At 45.2% G+C, this 18,401-nt stretch overlaps 1 long non-coding RNA gene across 7 annotated transcripts in view; it reads left to right on the top strand.

Moving 5' to 3' along the window:
• The window catches only part of LOC116570212, a 95,889-nt gene that overhangs the window by 49,913 nt on the left and 27,575 nt on the right, over positions 1–18,401 (top strand). For 4 of the 7 annotated variants that reach the window (XR_004277325.1, XR_004277328.1, XR_004277324.1 and 1 more), the window contains exons 2-5: positions 12,353–12,568; positions 14,076–14,262; positions 14,877–14,972; positions 17,685–18,027. This is a non-coding gene — a long non-coding RNA (uncharacterized LOC116570212). Of the gene's footprint in view, positions 1–5,054; positions 5,251–12,352; positions 12,569–14,075; positions 14,263–14,876; positions 14,973–17,684; positions 18,028–18,401 lie in introns of those variants that run through there. The other 3 variants (XR_004277326.1, XR_004277329.1, XR_004277330.1) reach the window with 3 other exon arrangements.

Raw genomic sequence — 18,401 nt, 5'->3', positions numbered from 1 at the left:
CCTTCAGTCCTACCACGCAGGGCCAACACTTCCTACTCCACGGTGTTTCTTTGATGTCTTCATTGTAGTCTGTGTTTATGGAGTCCTTACTACGTGCTAGATACTGCGCTAAACATTTTGTATATTTTATTTCATTTGATCTTCACAACAGCTTTATGCAGCATGATTTACATTGTTTTCATGTTAAAGATGAGGAACTAGGGCCCAGAGAATGAAATTGCTTGACCAGGTAAATGAGAAAGAAAACAAGCTGATGGCAGCCCAGGATATTAATGGCGTGATATTAATGCTGTGATATTAGTGCTAATTAATAGCATGATAGTGATGCTATTCTGGTTACCGTTCTGCTTTGTTGATATTAGAGCTCATTATTTACATTGAATTGATTGAGGTGCTTGGGTCAGTCTGTTAAGCATCCAACTCTTTTTTTTTTTTTTTTTTTTAAGATTTTATTTATTTATTTGACAGAGATCACAGTTAGGCAGAGAGGCAGGCGGGGGGTGGGGGGAAGCAGGCTCCCCCCTGAGCAGAGAGCCCGATGCAGGGCTCGATCCCAGGACCCTGGGATCATGACTGAGCCGAAGGCAGAGGCTTTAACCCACTAAGCCACCCAGGCTCCCCAAAGCATCCAGCTCTTGATTTTGACTTAGGTCATGATCTCGGGGTGGTGAGATCAAGCCCCACATCAGGCTCTGTACTGAGTGTGGAGCCTGCTTAAGCTCATCTCTCTCCCTCCTTCTACCCCTCTACTCTACCCTCCCCTGCTCACCTGTGCTCTCTTTCTCTTAAATATATATATATATATATATATGAGTGATCAAAGGATCGACTTGTAAAAACCTGGTGAGTTTTCCTTCAAAAAGTAACTAAATGTGTATTAATGATGGTTCAAAATACATACATTTTAATTTCTTAACCAAGTACCATTTTGCCTTCTATACAATGGGGTGAGGAATATTACCCGTACAAAGTGCAGTGAACTGAACTCCCTTCTTGTCATTTTCCTCATTTTTCACTGTTCTGAACCAACTGATGAATTTATCAGGTGAGGAAAGGAAGAAAGAAGCTTATTTCCTGAACCCACAGAGGGTTCACGTTCAACCTGTCCACTCACTCCTTCGGTCCCTCTGGCAGAGCAACCAGCACCGTGGATACCAGACTCACGGCTTTCTCTCTCATTTCGCTCTCCTGGTATTTCCCCAATGGTATTAACCATGAAACGGGCAGAAGTTGAAGTTCCCAGTCGACTTAGCAACATCTGACAGAATTATGATTTCCTTCATTGTAGAGGGTGGATTCAATGCATATGAAATTCGGCTGTTCTGTGGTATTTTATCAGTATAGAACGTGCATTTTTCTTCTATCAGTGATTTATGTCCTCTGAAATAATACTGTACCAGAGTATAATTAGGAGTTCTACCTCATCTCCATCTAAAAATGTTTGTGTGGAAAATGTTATCTGAAGTCATTATACATGTGCAAATTTTATAAATCTGCTTTTCCTCATAATGGTGAGAGATTTACACATTTTAAAGGGCTGCACAGTCCTGATTCTTTAGATGTATTTATATTGTTTGTGAGCCCATCAAGTATCTATTTTCTAAATGAGCTTCAGGGGGCAGTGCTGCAGAATTCCTAAAAACTACTGTCATTTGATTCCTGGATTTCTTATGAAATGTCAGCACTACTGTCAAGTATTAAGAAAGCAGAATAAATAAGCATCCTAAAGGGTATTTTTGCACTACCTGATTTCAGGTGCTAATAACAAGGTTAATTTAGAACAGTAGATGTTGTGCTGTAACATATATGAGATAGAAAGTAAGATGATTCATTTCAGCCTCTTCCTTTTACGGATGAGAAAACTGAGTTTATGGTTTGTCCAAAGTCAACAGCTGAAAGGGAAGTCCCCTGCCTGGGCATAGCCAAAGCTTCTACAATAACTTAAAGTAGAAGATGTTTATTTATTCACTGTTCCCCAAAGGTTTTGGATTCAGAAAACCCTGGAAGAATGAACACTGCCCAACATCCACAGTATTTACAATGGAGTCGCCTCCCCTTTCCCACAACTTCCGCATCCAGGGGTATGCCCGACCATTCGGTGGTCACAATTTTGAATTGCTTTTAGACTTACAGAAAAATTGCAAGAATAGTACAGAGAATTTCTGTATGTCCCTGTCCTGCTATGCCTTATTATTAACATTTTGTATACTGTAACATAGTTATCATAACCAGGAAATTAACACTGGTATAGCGCCGTGAACTAAAGACGCCACGTGAACTTCACTTGGAAATTTCCAACTCCTGTCCCTTCACTGGGGCAGGACCTGGAATCCGTATCGCATTTAGCTGCCCTTTCTCTCTGATCTCCGGTACTCTGCAACAGTTCCTCAGTCTTTCCTTGACTTTGGTAAGCTTGACGGCCCCAAAGAAAACAGATTAATGTTGTTTACTCCACACTGCTCCTTTCAAGCCTGTCTGGAATCTTATGACTGGACGGAAGTCACGCACCCCATCAAGAACAGCACAGAAATGGCTCCTCATCCTTCTCAGTGCATCAGGTTGAAGCACGTGTGATGTCAGTGTGTATTGTTGTTGGTGATGGTGGTACTGGCCAGCTGGTCAGGATGGTCACTGCACTTTTCCACTATAAAGTTACTATCCCAGTGACCAAGGTGGAACAATTTGAGCACCACAATAGATTAAGTTGATAGTAGATTATAACCCGGAAAATAATATCCATGAGTTAAGAGTGACACGAATAAGCAATTAATCAAACAGACACAGTCAAGTCTCATTATTCTCACTAGTTACATTCCATAAAAGCAGCCTCTGAACCTGAATTACCGAGCCATCGCTCTTAAGGGAAATAATAGGTTTGGGTTCCTGCAAGCCTTGGGTCCAAACCTTTTTACCAGTTGATCCACACATAACCTGCTTTTATTTTAATTTCTGTTTAAAGACACTCTTTAGTTTGTTGATTCATTAACACTGAGCTCACAGCCAACAGCACCATCACTCCTGCCGGAATTCACACACACGTTTTCTCTGTAAGGCACATCGTACTCTCCCAGTTTAGGACATTGGACAGCATGTCAGCACTATGCTGGAGGGACATTTTAAACAGGGAAATCACCAACCAAAAGCACAAAAATGTGAAAAGTGGGGCACGAAATCGAAAAAGCAAAGGACACCTGTTTACGGCAGGAGAGCTGACAGGAGGAGGCAGAGTGTCACCTGGCTGGACCTCAGCAGGGGAGCGCGCCTTTCAGGTTTGTCCCGGCTCTGCCCCTGTCCACAAGGGACCAAGAAAGTGCCGTGAGTATAAATTGTAGCCTGATGGTGAATTCTCCGATTCATAATCTGTGAATAACGAGGGTGGACCGTGTGTGGAGGAGAAGTGACAGCTCTCGTTTGCAGTAGAACTCCAATAAGTGTGCAAAGAATGAAGGACAGAGAGAATCCCCACCCCCACAGGTAACCCCCACAGGGATCACTGTTGCAGATGGACCACCAGCAGATACTAGAACAGTAGGCAAAGCTAGAGGAAGAAAGGGATTTGCATAGTTTCAAAGGATTTCCCACAAGACCTTAATTGACCATGGTGGGGGTGGGGTAGGGGAGGTAAATTTATATTCTTTCAAATTTAATATTGCATGACTTCTTGATTTTTCTAATATTGCATAGCATTAGCAGATGTTGACTGCGAACGTATGTAAATGGGTGGTATGTCCTCACATTCTTGATAAGGGGATCTCCACATTTTTATTCTATTTCCACATCTGGATAATCGGCTAGTTTCAGTAAAAGCTGTTCATTTATGTAACTGGAGCAAAGTCGAGAAGATGTCCCTTCACGGGTAGCTCGGGGGCATGTAAGGATCGCTGCCTCTGGGAAATCATCCCGGGAGAGGCGAGCACTTACTCTTCAGGGTCCCCACTATGTCCTGTTTAGATAGACTAGAAATATCTATTTAGATGTGTGCACTTGTCTCTTGAACAGGCTGTTTGCTAAATACAGTGGCTGCCCCCTCCACTTTTCTATCTCCAGCGGCAAGCACAGGCTCTCACACACACACTGGGTGCTCAGTAAACATTAACTGGACATGGGATGGCAAGAGATGGCACATGGTGGGATCCAAGACGAAGACCTCAGGTCTGCAGGTCTGCAGGGCTTCCACCATCCATATTTTTTCACAGGTGAATTTTTGTCCTTGCCATATTTTCAGATGCTAATGTTTATCTCCTGCCTAGGGTGAAAACAAGTGTGACCCTTGTAGTAGTAAAAGGCATATAGAAATGGAGACCTTTGTAAGCCCATTTGGTTCATGGGAAGGTTTTTGTTTCACCTATCTTACGTATCTTACGTATCTTACGTATCTCACGTATCACGTATCTTAGTTCAGATGTGATCTTAGGAGTATTATTCATATACCCACCTTTGTCCTAATAAAGTAGTACTGTTGTCTCTAGAGGCAAAACAGATTAATGGCAGTATCAGGGATTTTGTGAAGCAGCTTATCTGAAAAAGGTTTTATTCTGGAAAATTGTGTCGTGGTTGGTTCTGAGCACTTGGGTGGTTTCAGGCTGACTCAAATGCGTTAGTCAGGGTAGCTAACAAATGTAACAGTGCCCCAGTGCCAGAAACTTAACATAGTATACTTTTCTTGCTCATTAACAGTGCAATGCAGTGTTCCTAGTTGGACAGTTGTGCCTCAGCCAGTGTTTCAAGGACTCCGGCTTCTTCTCTCTCATAGCGCTGCCCACGTCCAGGGCTTCAGATCTGCTCCCCTCCGCTGCAGGGTTTTACGGCCCAGTCTAGGAGTGGTTTTCTGTCCTCTTCCCACATTCTCTTGGAAGTGAATCAATCATATTTCCACCCTTAAATGCGAGGCATGCTGGGAAATGTCTAACTTGTGTGCCCAGGGAAGAAAAGGAGCAATTGTTTGGTGAACAACCAGCTCGTCGGCCTCTCTAGCTCAGCCTGGCATCTCTCTCTCTCTCTCAATTCTCATGTCACTTGTCTTCCTTATTCTTCTTCAGATACTTAACACTTGGTTCATCGTATTCATTCCTTCATTCTGAAACCCACTGGTACCGTAAGGGGCTTCTGCAACATGGCAGTTGATGGTTTTTAAAGAAAAATCAGATGCAGGACCCACCCTGAAATTCAATCTAGTTCAGCACCATTGAGCGGTCAGAGTATTTGGAAGTCCTGAAAAAAACACGAGTGTGACTACCTGTCTCACCAAGTGTAAGTACTTTCAGCTACTCAGTACCTGAATTTCGCCTCAAATATTTACTGGCTGTCCATTCATTTGTTCCTATGTTATCTTTTTATAGTCTAACTGAGAACAAGCAGAAGCAGTTATTTAAGATTCAGGGGAAAATATAAAGGCAAAGAACTTTAAATTCTGTCTCTGAATTTGATTATCCTTGAAAATTTGGAAAAGATTGTTAGTCGGTCTTAAAGAATGACTTTTGAGAACCACTGGTCTTGTCTCCTATTATCTGCGGACATGGTATTCCTTTTTTATTAGTCTGTAAGCAGTTTGAATTTAGGGGCCGCCTGTAACATAAATTTTTTTCTACCCCTTAAACCCTTACCTTTATACACTCAACTGATCTCTTTTTTTAAGATTTCATATATATATATATAATCTTTTTATATAATCTTTTAAAGATTATATATATATACACAAACACACAAACACCCACACACACCCACACATACACACGAGAGTGTACATGCAAGTGGGGGAAGGAACAGAGGAGGGAGAGGGAGAAAGGGAACCCCCAGCTTGGCATAGAGTCTGATGACACCGAAGTCACACAGTTAGGAAGTAGTTTCTGATGATCAATTAGTATGTCTGGAAAAAAAGTTAATACCGTTCAATTCACCTGGTGTTTGTGGAGATCAAATGGAAGTCTGTATTTAACTCTTCTGTAAACTCTATACTATGCAAGTATAGGTTAGTTCTAAATCATATTCCTCAATTTTAAAAAACTCGTTCTCATTATTTTCTTACTAAAGTGTCTTTTTAGACACTTTTTTTTAACCTAATTACCTCCTCCCACCATGACATTTTAATACTACAGGTATGCTGTGTAGCCATGAAGTCCAATAGGATTGAGGGGTTGCAGGCCACACCCACTGTGATATCCAAGAATTTTTTTGTCCCCTGAGAACCAATTTCATCTGTCTGGGGCAATATCCCCCCCATTGGGAATGCAGATTTCAAATAATAAAGGAAGGAATTCTGAAAATAAGAAGTATTTTTTATGATGCTTTGATTACTTATTAAAATGAAAGTAGCTTAATATCACCTGTGCATCGTTGCACATTTGGCATCATACTGAGACAGCAAGAGGAAACTCAAAAACAATACCGTTGATTTAAAATGCCTGTAGTCTAGATAAAGCGAACATGCCTCCAGCATTTTAAATGGACAGCGATGCTCATACAAATGAATGGAGATTTAGTAAAATCTGAAAATGCAAAAATAAAATCTGGCAGAGGACGAAGATAAGAGAAATTGAAGAGATGGAAGCTTTCTAGAACGGCCGCTAATCTGAGTTTAAGCTCGCCATAAAAAGGAAACATAAAAAGAGGGTTCGTGAGGCAATAGGACGGAAGGAAAATTGTGCTGGATAAGGAAACTGAACGAAATCACATTCCCTTTTCTTTTTGTAGGCGACAGTTAATACAGTACAATAGCTAGGTGGCTGCTTCTTTCTGATTTGTTTGGAAAGGAAAGATGATGCACAGCTAAGTCTGCAAGGCTAGGCCATGCTCACGTTGGGGAACGCGGGAAGCTTACAGCCTACAGGTCTCCCTAACATCTTCTTCCTTTTCGTCCCTGCTCCTGGACGCGGACCCTGGGAGATAGGTGTGAACCTCACTTTACGGGTGCACAGCCCTCCCCAGATCACACAGCTGGTGTAGGTGTGCCCAGCTTACAGGTCTCCGTCTCCGAGTCAGCTGTGCTGCCTACTCCTGCTGCCTGGGCCTCTCTGGTAACTTGGTGGACGTGCTGTCGATCTTCAGTGAGCATTTTGCTACTGAAGAACGTACAGATAGATGCCGTGTTCTCTGAAGAAGGATGAATGATGGAAAATAGAGCGGCCGCTGTTATCTGCATTCTAAGTTTTATGGTTTTTTCCTGCTCATTTGTTGGCAAGTGGAAACAAAATTCTGAATCTCTGCTTCCTTGTCTGCAAATGTGTTATTATGGTGCAAGATGAGCGCCCAAATGTTGACTCCACGGTGTGAGTACCATCTATGTGAGCTCTATGTAGTATATCTTGGGTTTTTAGGTATGTGCAATAGGTCGTTGACCGCAGATCAGTAGAGGCTAAGGTGTTCACAGGCAGTGCTGGGCGTTACGCTGCTGAAAGGTGGAATTCAGTGCACTTGTTTTTGTATCCGTGGGCCTAGACGGACCATGGGACCTAGTTGGTGCTTAATACATGTTTATTGAAGCAAAAGAGCTATTGTTTCCCTCCTCTACGTGGGGTGTCTGCCAAGTCCCTAACAATTCTCCCTTCTCTGGGAACCCAGAAGTGGCACTGGCTGTTTCTTTCCTGAATTCCTGCACCCACCCACGCACCCCCAGCCCTGGTTCACCTGACCATAGCGGGCTAAATTTCCATCCTTGAGATTTGGAATTGAAACACTGTAGGACTGAGGGTCAGTGTCAGTGGCTACACCCAACGTATATAAATACAGGGGCTGCCGCAGAGCCGTTGTCCAGACGGGAGTCGGGAGAAAGCTAGACTTGCAAACTCAAAGACTGAAGCCACCCTACAGAGAAGAGCAGACAGAACATGGAGAGAAATTCTGGAAGGAGTTAGCCTGCCTATAACCTTGGTTGCGTTTCCCATTCAGTTCCTTGAGACACCCTTGTGCTATTCTAGTACATCCGTTTTTGTGTTGAAGTTGGTTTGGGTCGGTTTCAATTATTCGTGGCTGAAAGTCTTCTGCTACTCTATCAAAATTTCAGGTTTCTCATTTCATTTTCCTTGCGGAAAAACTGGAGAAGAAGGAGAAACCAAACTTAGTTTAAGAATTGTAAACTGAGGGGCACCTGGGTGGCTCAGTGGGTTAAGGCCTCTGCCTTCAGCTCAGGTCATGGTCTCAGGGTCCTGGGATCGAGCCCCGCGTTGGGCTCTTTGCTAGGCGAGGAGCCTGCTTCCTCCTCTCTTTCTCTCTGCCTACTTGTGATCTCTGTCTGTCAAATAAATAAATAAAATCTTAAAAAAAAAAAAAAATTTGTAAACTGACGCCTGCCCAAAAAACTGTAAATGAAAATGTTCACACATTGTATGTATTCAAAATAATCCGAGGGGCTTGGTAGAATCATGCTGGGGGCCTTTGTGCATCGTTGGTTTTGAAGTAGTGGGGGATTTTCCCTTCGGGGTGAAGCAGGAGTGCAGAGGGAGTAAAATCGTAGACACAAGTCGACGATAAACCAAATTGTTCAGAAAAGATGCGTAAGGAATCCAGCCATCCCTCCGCGCCACCTCAACTTCCACCCTCCTGTCCAGCCCATGGCCAAATCCTGTCTGTGGCGCCTCTGTCCACTCGGAGCGGTCATTCATTCATTTTTCATGAGGTGTCCTGCAGTGACCTTCTCTAAGTGGACTGTGGGAAGCCACTCTTGCCACGTGTTTCTCTGCACTGGGACCAGGGTAGTCTTCTAGAAGTGCCCACTGTGTCACCTCTTCCAGGAAAGACTTGCGGAGGCTTTCTTTGGCTCTGGCCCATGAATCCTGTATGGCCCAGCCGCCGTCCCATGTCCAGTGTCATCTGCTCCCATCCTCTCCCCGTCCGTGCTTCTGGGTGACCTTCTTTTCATTCCCTCACCCCACCAAGCTGCCTCTGCTGCTGGGCCTTTGCACACACCGTGTGTGCGCACACACACTGGAACCTTTACTGGAAGGTACTGGAACCTTCTACCTCTACTGGAACCTTCATTTCTGCCACTTTACCCGGGTCTCCTTGGCTTCTCTGACTAGACCAGTTAATCCTAGCAGAGCACTGTACGCCCATCCTTTCTACCGCGTGGCCTAGGTACACGGTTTTCCTTTCCTTTTTCTCCGTATTTGGTTGCCTTTCTACTCTTCGGGGCTGTAAGCTCCACAGGGACCGGAAACGTCTGCCTCAGACTGTTGTTTTACTCCCAGCCCCTAAGAGGATGATCAACAAATATTTAATGAATGAATAACTATGTGAAAAGGTGAATGAAAGAAAAAGCAAAGCAATCTACCCCCTCCCAAAAAAAGAAGCCTCCAATTTTCTTTTTTTTTTAATAGTTTGCATTTTGAATATTTTATGTATTTATTTGACAGAGAGAAATCACAAGTAGATGGAGAGGCAGGCAGAGAGAGAGAGAGGGAAGCAGGCTCCCCACTGAGAAGAGAACCTGATGCGGGACTCGATCCCAGGACCCTGAGATCATGACCTGAGCCGAAGGCAGCGGCTTAACCCACTGAGCCACCCAGGCGCCCCAGCCTCCAATTTTCTTCATACTCCTTTTCAAAGATTGGTTTTATAATTCATTTGTTTGTAGCTCGCGGTTTTTCTTAGATACCAGGTTCATGAGGAATAATACTATTAATGATGCTAAAATCCCTTTACAAGTACGAGTCTGAGGTTATCAGTGGATAAAATATCCTAGGACTCCTAGGGCAGCCCAGGGCCTAGGGCCTGTTTAACCCATAGTGTCTCTAAAACAGTTTTAAGTCCCCAAATCTAAGCGTCTTGTGTCCTGTGGGGAAACGGGTAGTATGAAGGAGAGGGTTCCACTTACTAGTGAAGCAGACGTGCTCTGAGATGTGCTGTCCAGTTGGCTCTTCTGGTGGTAAGCACGGGACAGGAATAGAGGGCAGCCTTGGGGACCATTCAAGGGAGTGAGTTGCTCGTTAGCCATTTGGTAGGATGAGCTAGGAGAGGTGCCTTTCCTTTCCCTTTGCATATGTATCTTTAAAACTGCGTGGACTTAATCAGAAGATTAAGTCCCTGCTGGACAAAGACCTTTCGTTGCTCTAGAACACAGAAGTAGTCGTCCTTTGGCAGGGCACCTGGTGGCTTAGTCAGCAGAGCATGCGACTCTTGATCTCAGGGTTGTGAGTTCAAGCCCCATGTCGGGTGTGGAGCCCACTTAAAAAAGTGGGGTGGCTCAGTGGGTTCAGCCTCTGCCTTCAGCTCAGGTCATGATCTCAGAGTCCTGGGATCGAGCCCCACATCGGGCTCACTGCTCAGTGGGGAGCCTGCTTCCCCCTCTCTCTCTGCCTGCCTCTCTGCCTGCTTGTCATCTCTGTCTGTCAAATAAATAAATAAAATCTTAAAAAAAAAAAAAAAGAAATGATTGTACTTTGGGCTGGAATTTCTGCATGAGCATTCTATCCTAAGAGGAAGAAAAGGAAAGGAGTTTCCAAAGGCAGAAAGATTGTTACAGAAGCCCTCAGAGAGCCAGAGAGTGAAGTCCGTTTGTGGAAGTGATGCTGGATATTGATGGCTGAAGAGGAAGGTCGATGGTGCTCAGGGAATGGGAAAGTAGGCAGGGAATAAAAAGAAAACGCAGCCTCCTGGTCTGAGAGTAAGGGACACAGACATTCTGCTACTTCAAGGACCTGCTTTTCTGACCAATATCCCCAGAGCTCACGGCTGCACAGAAGGGCGAGTTACTTCACGTAAATCTTTCTAGAGAATATCAGTTTTATTTTAGAAAGAATAGTCTGGCTGGAATGTTAAGAAAAACCTAAAATCCAGAAAATATGGAGTTACCTAAACAGCTACATGGTGCGAGCTGAAATAGAGTGCTCCGCAAAAGCTTTTTTTGTTAAAATCCCATCAAAGAGGATTGCCTGAAATTAAACCCAGTGTTCTTTCCAAAGAGTTTTGCAAATACCATCCGTGCAGTAGGGAAGCACAGGAATTCTGATGAGAACACATTTTTCCAGGGCTCCTAACCCCTTCTCCTTCACTCGCGAGGCGGCCTCTTATTCATGCTTGTCGGATGGAACCGGTGAACCAAATACTTGAAACCAATTTGCTGGTTTGAGAACAGGTTATTGATTCCCCCAGCGGGTGTATACTGGGAAAATCGCATTGTTTAACTCTCCATGTGGATGAGTCTCGTCTCGTACTCCTTTAAGTCAGGCCGACTGAGGGAGGCCCATGGATTCTTCTTGCTTCTTCAGAGGAGTTGAAAAAATGTCCAAGAGGTCTGACTGTTACCTTGAGTTAAAAGACTGCATGTGCTTTTTGGAAACTGTCTGCTCAGTTGAGGGAATTTTGGTTTTTTTTTTTCCCAAGAATGTGCTTTATCTGTGGGGTGGACCTTGGGAGAGAAATTTTTCTTGTATCTTGCCCAGTACCAAGAAAACAATGGAGGTGATTGGCCAACAACCAAAATAAATAAATATATTTCCGGATCTTATTTCAAATGATCACTGCTTCAGCTCATGGTGATATATTGTTTTCAGAACGGCAAAGCCCAGTCAATGCATATTATATGCGTCGTATTAGCATTTATTGATTATATGACCTAAATTTGTGTTCTTGTAATAGAAGGAAGCTTCCTCCGTCACTGATGGGAAGGAATGACGGAGAGGATATGGGGTTGAGCAGCACGCACATACTTCCCGAATGATGTTGTGAATTGGTGTTATTTCACTCAATAATAAAAGCTCACTTGAATCGTTGATATTTAACTCTTTGGGTAAAGGTGAACAAAAACTCAAAGCCCGTCAGGTCATTATTTCTTCTGGGTATTGTTTAAGACTATGTAGAAGGTAATGAAGCCACATGCTGCTGAATATTTCCTTTAAATCCTAGAAACGTGGGTTCTCTCCCATTCCAAACCTTCCCCTTACACTCTTTCCCCAGACGCATTATCGGCTCAGGGGAGGTTCACTTCAACAGGAGGTTAGCCATTTTGAACCAATCTGAGCAGCCTTTGTAGCGGGAGGAAATGATTTATTGTTCCCAATCACCATTAATAAGAAGACCGTTGTGAGCAAGTCTGCGGATAAATCTACAGCCACAGGGGAGGATTTTAATTTGTGACAGGGAAAACTTCTCCCTGCTTAATGGGGAGAGACATCTCTGACCCTTACCTGAATGGGTTTATGGTGAGAGATAGGCCCTCTGGGTATTTATTGACGTGAAACCAGGAGCATTTCTGATACAGAGTTACGTTTTAGAAATAAAATTCCCAAGGTCCTCATTTGGGGTGGGCAGTTGGTGGAGAAAAAAAATCAAGTTATATTTTGTATTTTCCTCAAACATCTGCATTTTTGGCTTCAGTTTTTTTTTTTTTTTTTTAACTGACAAGTTATTTCTCCTTTAGACCTCATGGTTGATATAGAAGACTATCAAACGGACCAGACAGAGAACTAAAACCGAAGAAAGGATCTCAATGAAGGCATGCCACAGGGATGCGAACTGGAAGTTTCAGAAACGGGACAAGAGCCAAAGTGCACAGGGACAGGTAGCTGTGGGGGAAATACTGAATTCCCTGTGGTGATTATTGGCACAGGAAACCCGTGAAGCACGTGGCCCCACGGTAAGGGTCTCGTGTTGTAATTGTTCAGAAAATACACAGCAGGCCACCAGCCATACAATTAACATACAGACGTCGTTACATTTCTAAATCGTTGTACACTTTGATGATTAGCAGCTTGGGGTTCTGTCTGCTGTGTTTCCTGAGAAAAACCTCCAGAGACTCAGCGGTAACTAAGACCAAGGCAGCTCTCAAGGTGTGAGATTCATCTTCTTTTGGAATTAGGGTCACCTTGGGATTCAACCTCTAGTCGAGAGCAGGTCACGTGGAAGCAAAATTCTTCGGAGACCCAAGCGCAGGAAGGAGGCTATGGAGTAAGTCTTTCCCTTTTTGCTCAAGGGATGGACCAAATTTAAAGGTGGTGATAAGAACACTGACAGAATGTTATTTTTTATTTATTTTTTATTTTTTTTAAGATAATATTTATTTATTTGACAGAGAGAGATCACAAGCAGGCAGAGAGGCAGGCAGAGAGAGGGGGAAGCAGGCTCCCTGCTGAGCAAAGAGCCGGATGCGGGACTCGATCCCAGGACCCTGAGATCATGACCCGAACCAAGGGCAGAGGCTTAACCCACTGAGCCACAGAGGCGCCCCAGAATTTTTTTGTAAATATAAACCGCTTTTTCTGCTCTCAGTTCCTGTTGCCTCTGCCTCCTTCCCTCCCCAGCCCATCCCAGCCCCATTTAGGCATCATTTACTCTATCAGGGGAAAAAGGAGTTTTACCAAAAAAAAAAAATAGGGTGGAAAAGGGCTTTTAATTTTCAAAAGCCACGACCCTAAAAGCACTTGGCATAGTCATTATAAGATGGGCTGGAGCTAAGCTTCTAGCCTCTGGTAGGATGTGAAGCTTTGCTTGGGGTCCGGTAGGGAGGTGGGGAGAGGTCTCGAGCCAGCGGGCGGGGCAGGAGATCTCAGCTGTGGGTGGGGAGGTGAGCAGGAGGGAAGGAAGATAGTGGGGCAGAGGAAAAGTGGAGAAAGCCCTTGGACGCGGATAGCCTCTCTCTTCTTCTCTGGGAAGAGGCTTTGTGTCGAGCCCCTGGAGAAAGCAGTAGGTACATCACTTTCCTGTGGGGCTCAAGGAGACTGCCAGCCCCCAGAACAGAAATGGCTCAGTGGTGTCCAAGACACAGATAGTCCGAAGGAGTCTCTAGAACGTGAATGTGTCAGCCCAGCACGCAAGTCTTAGAATGAGTCCCTGGTGCTCACAAGTGCCACCGGCGTGATAACAAAGAACACACCACCTTCCGCAGGCCCCTGAAGCAAGGGCAGTCTTTGGAGACTGAGCCCTTAGCCTGTGGGTTCTGACTAACTCCAGATAGTGTCCGAAGCACAAGGACTTGCAGGATACATAGGTGGTTCTAGAGACTTGGTTGGTGTGTTTGTGTGGACAGGGTCAGGGAGAGAACCCACATGTTTGGGGTCGGAAGTGTTTTGACTAAACCCAGTTCAGACCTCTTGACTTCTTCCCTGTTTTTTCCAAGGCATCATACTAATTGCTTCTGTTCCCAGGCACCTTTCCAGACCACTCCGTCCTTGGGTTCCCCCGGCACTTCCCACCCGGACCACAGCCCTTTATCAGAACCAGCTTCGGATCGCAGGTTGGGTTAGCGTCAGCTGCTGCATGTGAACCCGAAAGGGCTCCGTCTTGTGTGCTCACAGCACCGACCGTGAGTGTAGCCTCCCAGGCCTGGTCCAGGTGTGTTGGCGCCTGGGACATCATGGGGCTTCAGTACACACTTGTCAAACTCAATGTAAAGTTCTAAAACACAGAATTATGGAGACGTGAGACAGATCCTTGGAAGAACGTTGGATTGACACGACTTTGATCTCCTCACTGCTTTTCTATGTCACCCCAACACTTTGTTTTCAAACCTTCTCAAACATGTAAAATAGCACAAGTCGCCACATAATGACCCCCTAGCTCATATGATAGACTCGATTATATTCATGTGTCTGTGTGTATTTAGGTATTTATGACATATTTCTTGATCTATCCATCTACCCATCCATCGGTTCCATATTATTTTTTCCTCACTGCCTTTCCAACACAACCAGTGTCTGAGAGCTTCATCTTTGGAGTAGGATCTGACTTTGGCCCTTATTATGGCATTGGGGTGTTGCTTAGCCTGACTCTGTTTCTGTCATGGGGGTGGACAGTGCAGCCTACTTCATAGGTGGTGGTGAGGAGTAAATGGGGTAATAAAGTGTGTTCAGTACATGGTAGCAGAAGCAGAAGCATTAAGGACAGTGTGAATGTATATTCCTGCACTGATCAGTAATGGTTGGCGCCTCTTGCATTCTTGCTTTCAGCCCCGGCTTTAGGCCCAGAAAGAATTGAAATTCACAGGAGACACCGACTCTCGGATTCTTCCTTGGATATAACCAAGAGGTCCCCGGATCTAAGAGGTGAGAGGGAATCTGGGCTTTGGTGTGGAAATGGCATTCTGAAACTGCAGAGTTTAAAGGCCAGAAGTTAAAACTGCAGGATTAAAGGAAACCGGCACCATTAAAGGCCATAGAGCTCAGAGTAGAATCAGCAGTGATTTACTTACCCTAGGCGAGATGGGGGATGGGGTCCTTGATGCTCACCTAAAATTCTGAAGAACGTTGGCTAAGAAGGAGGTGATTAAGGAGAGCGAGTCAGGGCTCTCGCATGGCCACGGAAACCTCTTCCGAGTCCTCTGGTGCAGGGATTTGCACATTTTCTGAGGGGCAGGTCCCCATGAGCACAGCCTTCCACTCTAAGGCTACAGACGATCCCCAAAGCGCGGAACCAGCCTAGTTGTCCAAATCGTTTTGCTCCTGAAACGGTCCTGCAAAGTTGTGGCCAGAGAGTGGTGGGTGGGGACGAGCTCCCCTGTAGCCTCAGACCAGCCAGCCTCTGGGACGGGGGGAAAGCTGGAGGAAGAAAATCTCGTCCTTTGTTTCCTGCCGTGCTCTTGCCACGGCCATCCCGTGCCCGGTCGTGGCCATATCCTTCCTACCCTGTGGTTTAGTCATGTTGAGTACAGAATGGTGTGACCGTGACAGCTTGGATAAAATCGGGGCCCACTCCCAGAAATTGTTTTCTGCAGCACAGAGCTGCACGTTTGCTTTCGTGTGTGTCAGGAGAATTGTCCCGCGTGAACTGGAAAATGCCCGGTGTCGTCCTCCTCCTAAAGGGTGACAGCCTCTGTGACATAACGCAACAACCGATGGAACTCTTTTAAAAATACAAGTGCCTGCTTTCCCTCAATTTGTCCCCACCCCTGAGAGTCTGAGTCCATGGGTCTTGGGGTCATCCACTGGGATCTACAGTTTAAAAAAATCTTTACAAAGTATTTTGCTTCACAGCCAGAGCTAAGAACTACCTCTGTACAGTCCAGTCACAGAGCTCTCCTTCATAAAGACAGAGATGGGGATGCCTGGGTGGCTCAGTCAGTTGAGCCTCTGCCTTTGGCTCAGGTCATGATCCCGGCATTGTGGGATCAAGTCCCACATCAGGCTGCTTGCTCAGTGGGAAGCCTGCTTCTCCCTCTGCCTGTTCGCCTGCAGCTCCCCCTGCTTCTGCTCTTTCTGACAAATTTTTAAAAAAATCTTTAAAACAACAAAAAAAAGAGATGAAGCATGCCTTCTTTTGTGATGCAAAATCTGGGTTGACCCTCCCATTTTTGCTTTGTCTCCCACCAGCTAGGAAAGCTAGCCGAAATGAAAAGATTAGGAAGACTTCCAAAGTAGAAAAGTTGGGCATAAAGGAAAGATACAGACAGCCTCTCCTTTTGAGGAGACTCTTAAGTGGCATAAAGAAGAACTAGGAGAAGTTATCACTCAGCTACCCTAGGGCAGGTAAAGGATATAACCCAAGCCAGAAGGCAGATTGAATCACTGTATTTTACTCTCTAATACCCAGACTTCACCTTCTAATATCCCAAGCATCTGTTGGCCAGGTGCCATTTGGGATTTTTATTGTTTATTTTCTTTGCAGAACAGATTTTGTTATTCGTGGTGGCATTACTGGATAGTGTCCCTTGGAGTTTCAGTCAGCAGACAATTTAAGGACTATTTGAAGAAAGAATCCAATCCTTGTTGTTGTCCGAAAACCTACATTGGCTGCTTAGATCAGAAAAGTTAAGAACATCAAACCTTCAGATCGAGTGTTACTTGGTCGGAAGAAAATTCTAGAAAAAATAGTGGAGTGTTTTTTTTTTTTTTTTTAAGATTTTATTTATTCATTTAACACAGAGAGATCACAAGTAGGCAGAGAGGCAGGCAGAGAGAGAGAGAGAGGAGGAAGCAGGCTCCCCGCGGAGCAGAGAACCCGATGCGGGACTCGATCCCAGGACCCTGAGATCATGACCTGAGCCGAAGGCAGCGGCTTAACCCACTGAGCCACCCAGGCGCCCTAGTGGAGTGTTTTTTAAAGAAATACTGCATTCTTGATGCTCTTGATGGCACAGACACAAATAACATGTGGGAAATGGGAACCACATGCCAACTTGGAGTTGAAAAGTGACCCAGAACAGTCAGATGTGAAGGAGACTGGGGTCTAACTGAATTGGTGGCATCTTTTCCTCTTCCTTAGTGGCAGGTAATAGCGATGCATCTTAAAACCATTGGTGTCTTCTAGTCAGTGTAATGTGGTATCTGTGTTGGTCTGTATAAAGAATGCCGGATAGAATTCTCCTCTTCGTCGCCTCCTGAAAAACGTACGTAAAACATAAAACTCCAGCGGGGGCCCAGGGAATCACAGATCGATGTGTGTCCAACTTCCATAAAATAAGTTCTCTCCGAAAAGAGAGGAACCAGCACCGTGTATTTACACGACACTAACTCTCCTAAAGAAAGTAGTTGGTGTCACTAAGAAGGAAGTCTTACTGTGGAGTGCAGTTTTCTGGGAGAACTCTGTAGGCGTGTGAACCGGAAACTGATGGGCAGAGCCAGGTGTGCTGGCAACAAGTCTCTCCTGTTGGAGGTACCGTGGCTCTCCGGAGTAGACCCCGCAGGACCTGTAGCCCCCGGGTCCTCCCTGTCGTCCACGTGCTGCCCTTGTGGTCGCTCTCCTAGCAACCTCGTTTGCTCTTCTCCAGACTAACCATCTCTTTCTTCAAAGATTTACCTGTTTTTTAGTCTGTTTTCGAGGCGTTCCCATCCCCGAGTCTCTCCTCTGAAATACGCTTCGGTATGTCCATGTCCCTTCTCAGTAACGTAGATCCCAGGTAGCCGCTTCACGACTGAGGACAGATGGCTGCATCAGTGACGTGCGGTGCACACCACACCGTTGCCTTGTGTCAAGCTTGGGGCTGATCTCGGTCAAGACATTTCCACCAAGCCGCGTCTCCGCTGTGTGGTGCTGCTGCGCATGGTTCTGTGGCATTTCTTCCTGCTCAAGTTCACGATGTTAGAATTCGGCCCATTGTCAAGCACTCTGTCATCCGAAGGCATCCACGCTGCCGTATCCCTTCCGACTTCCTGCTGTCAGAAGGTAGAGTCTTGCCTTTCTGTGTCATTCTCCACGTTCTGATTCAAGATACGGCATAGGACAGTTTGCTGCGTGTCACCTCAGTTCAGTGTGACCCCGTTCACATCCCGGGAGTCACTGCACATCCCAAACTGCCCCGCCTCCTGCGTGATTAGATCTTGGGAGACCTCAGCAAATGCCTATCGAAACTTCACGCGTTTCATGTCGAGTCTGTTTTCTTACTCAATGCATCTAGATCTTGGACTGAAAAAAAAAAGAGGGGGAAGAAAACAGTTAGGTCCAATGTGACTTCTTAGTGAGTGTCCTTCTTTGGCCCCCATGGGGCCTTGGAAATGGGATGACTGACACAGACTAGGCCAGTGCGCAATGAATATTGT

Source organism: Mustela erminea, chromosome 12 (assembly GCF_009829155.1).
Source record: "Mustela erminea isolate mMusErm1 chromosome 12, mMusErm1.Pri, whole genome shotgun sequence".
Lineage (NCBI taxonomy): Eukaryota > Metazoa > Chordata > Mammalia > Carnivora > Mustelidae > Mustela > Mustela erminea.
The sequence above is the reverse complement of the archived record's forward strand: the minus strand, read 5'-3'. Positions and strand labels throughout refer to the sequence as shown.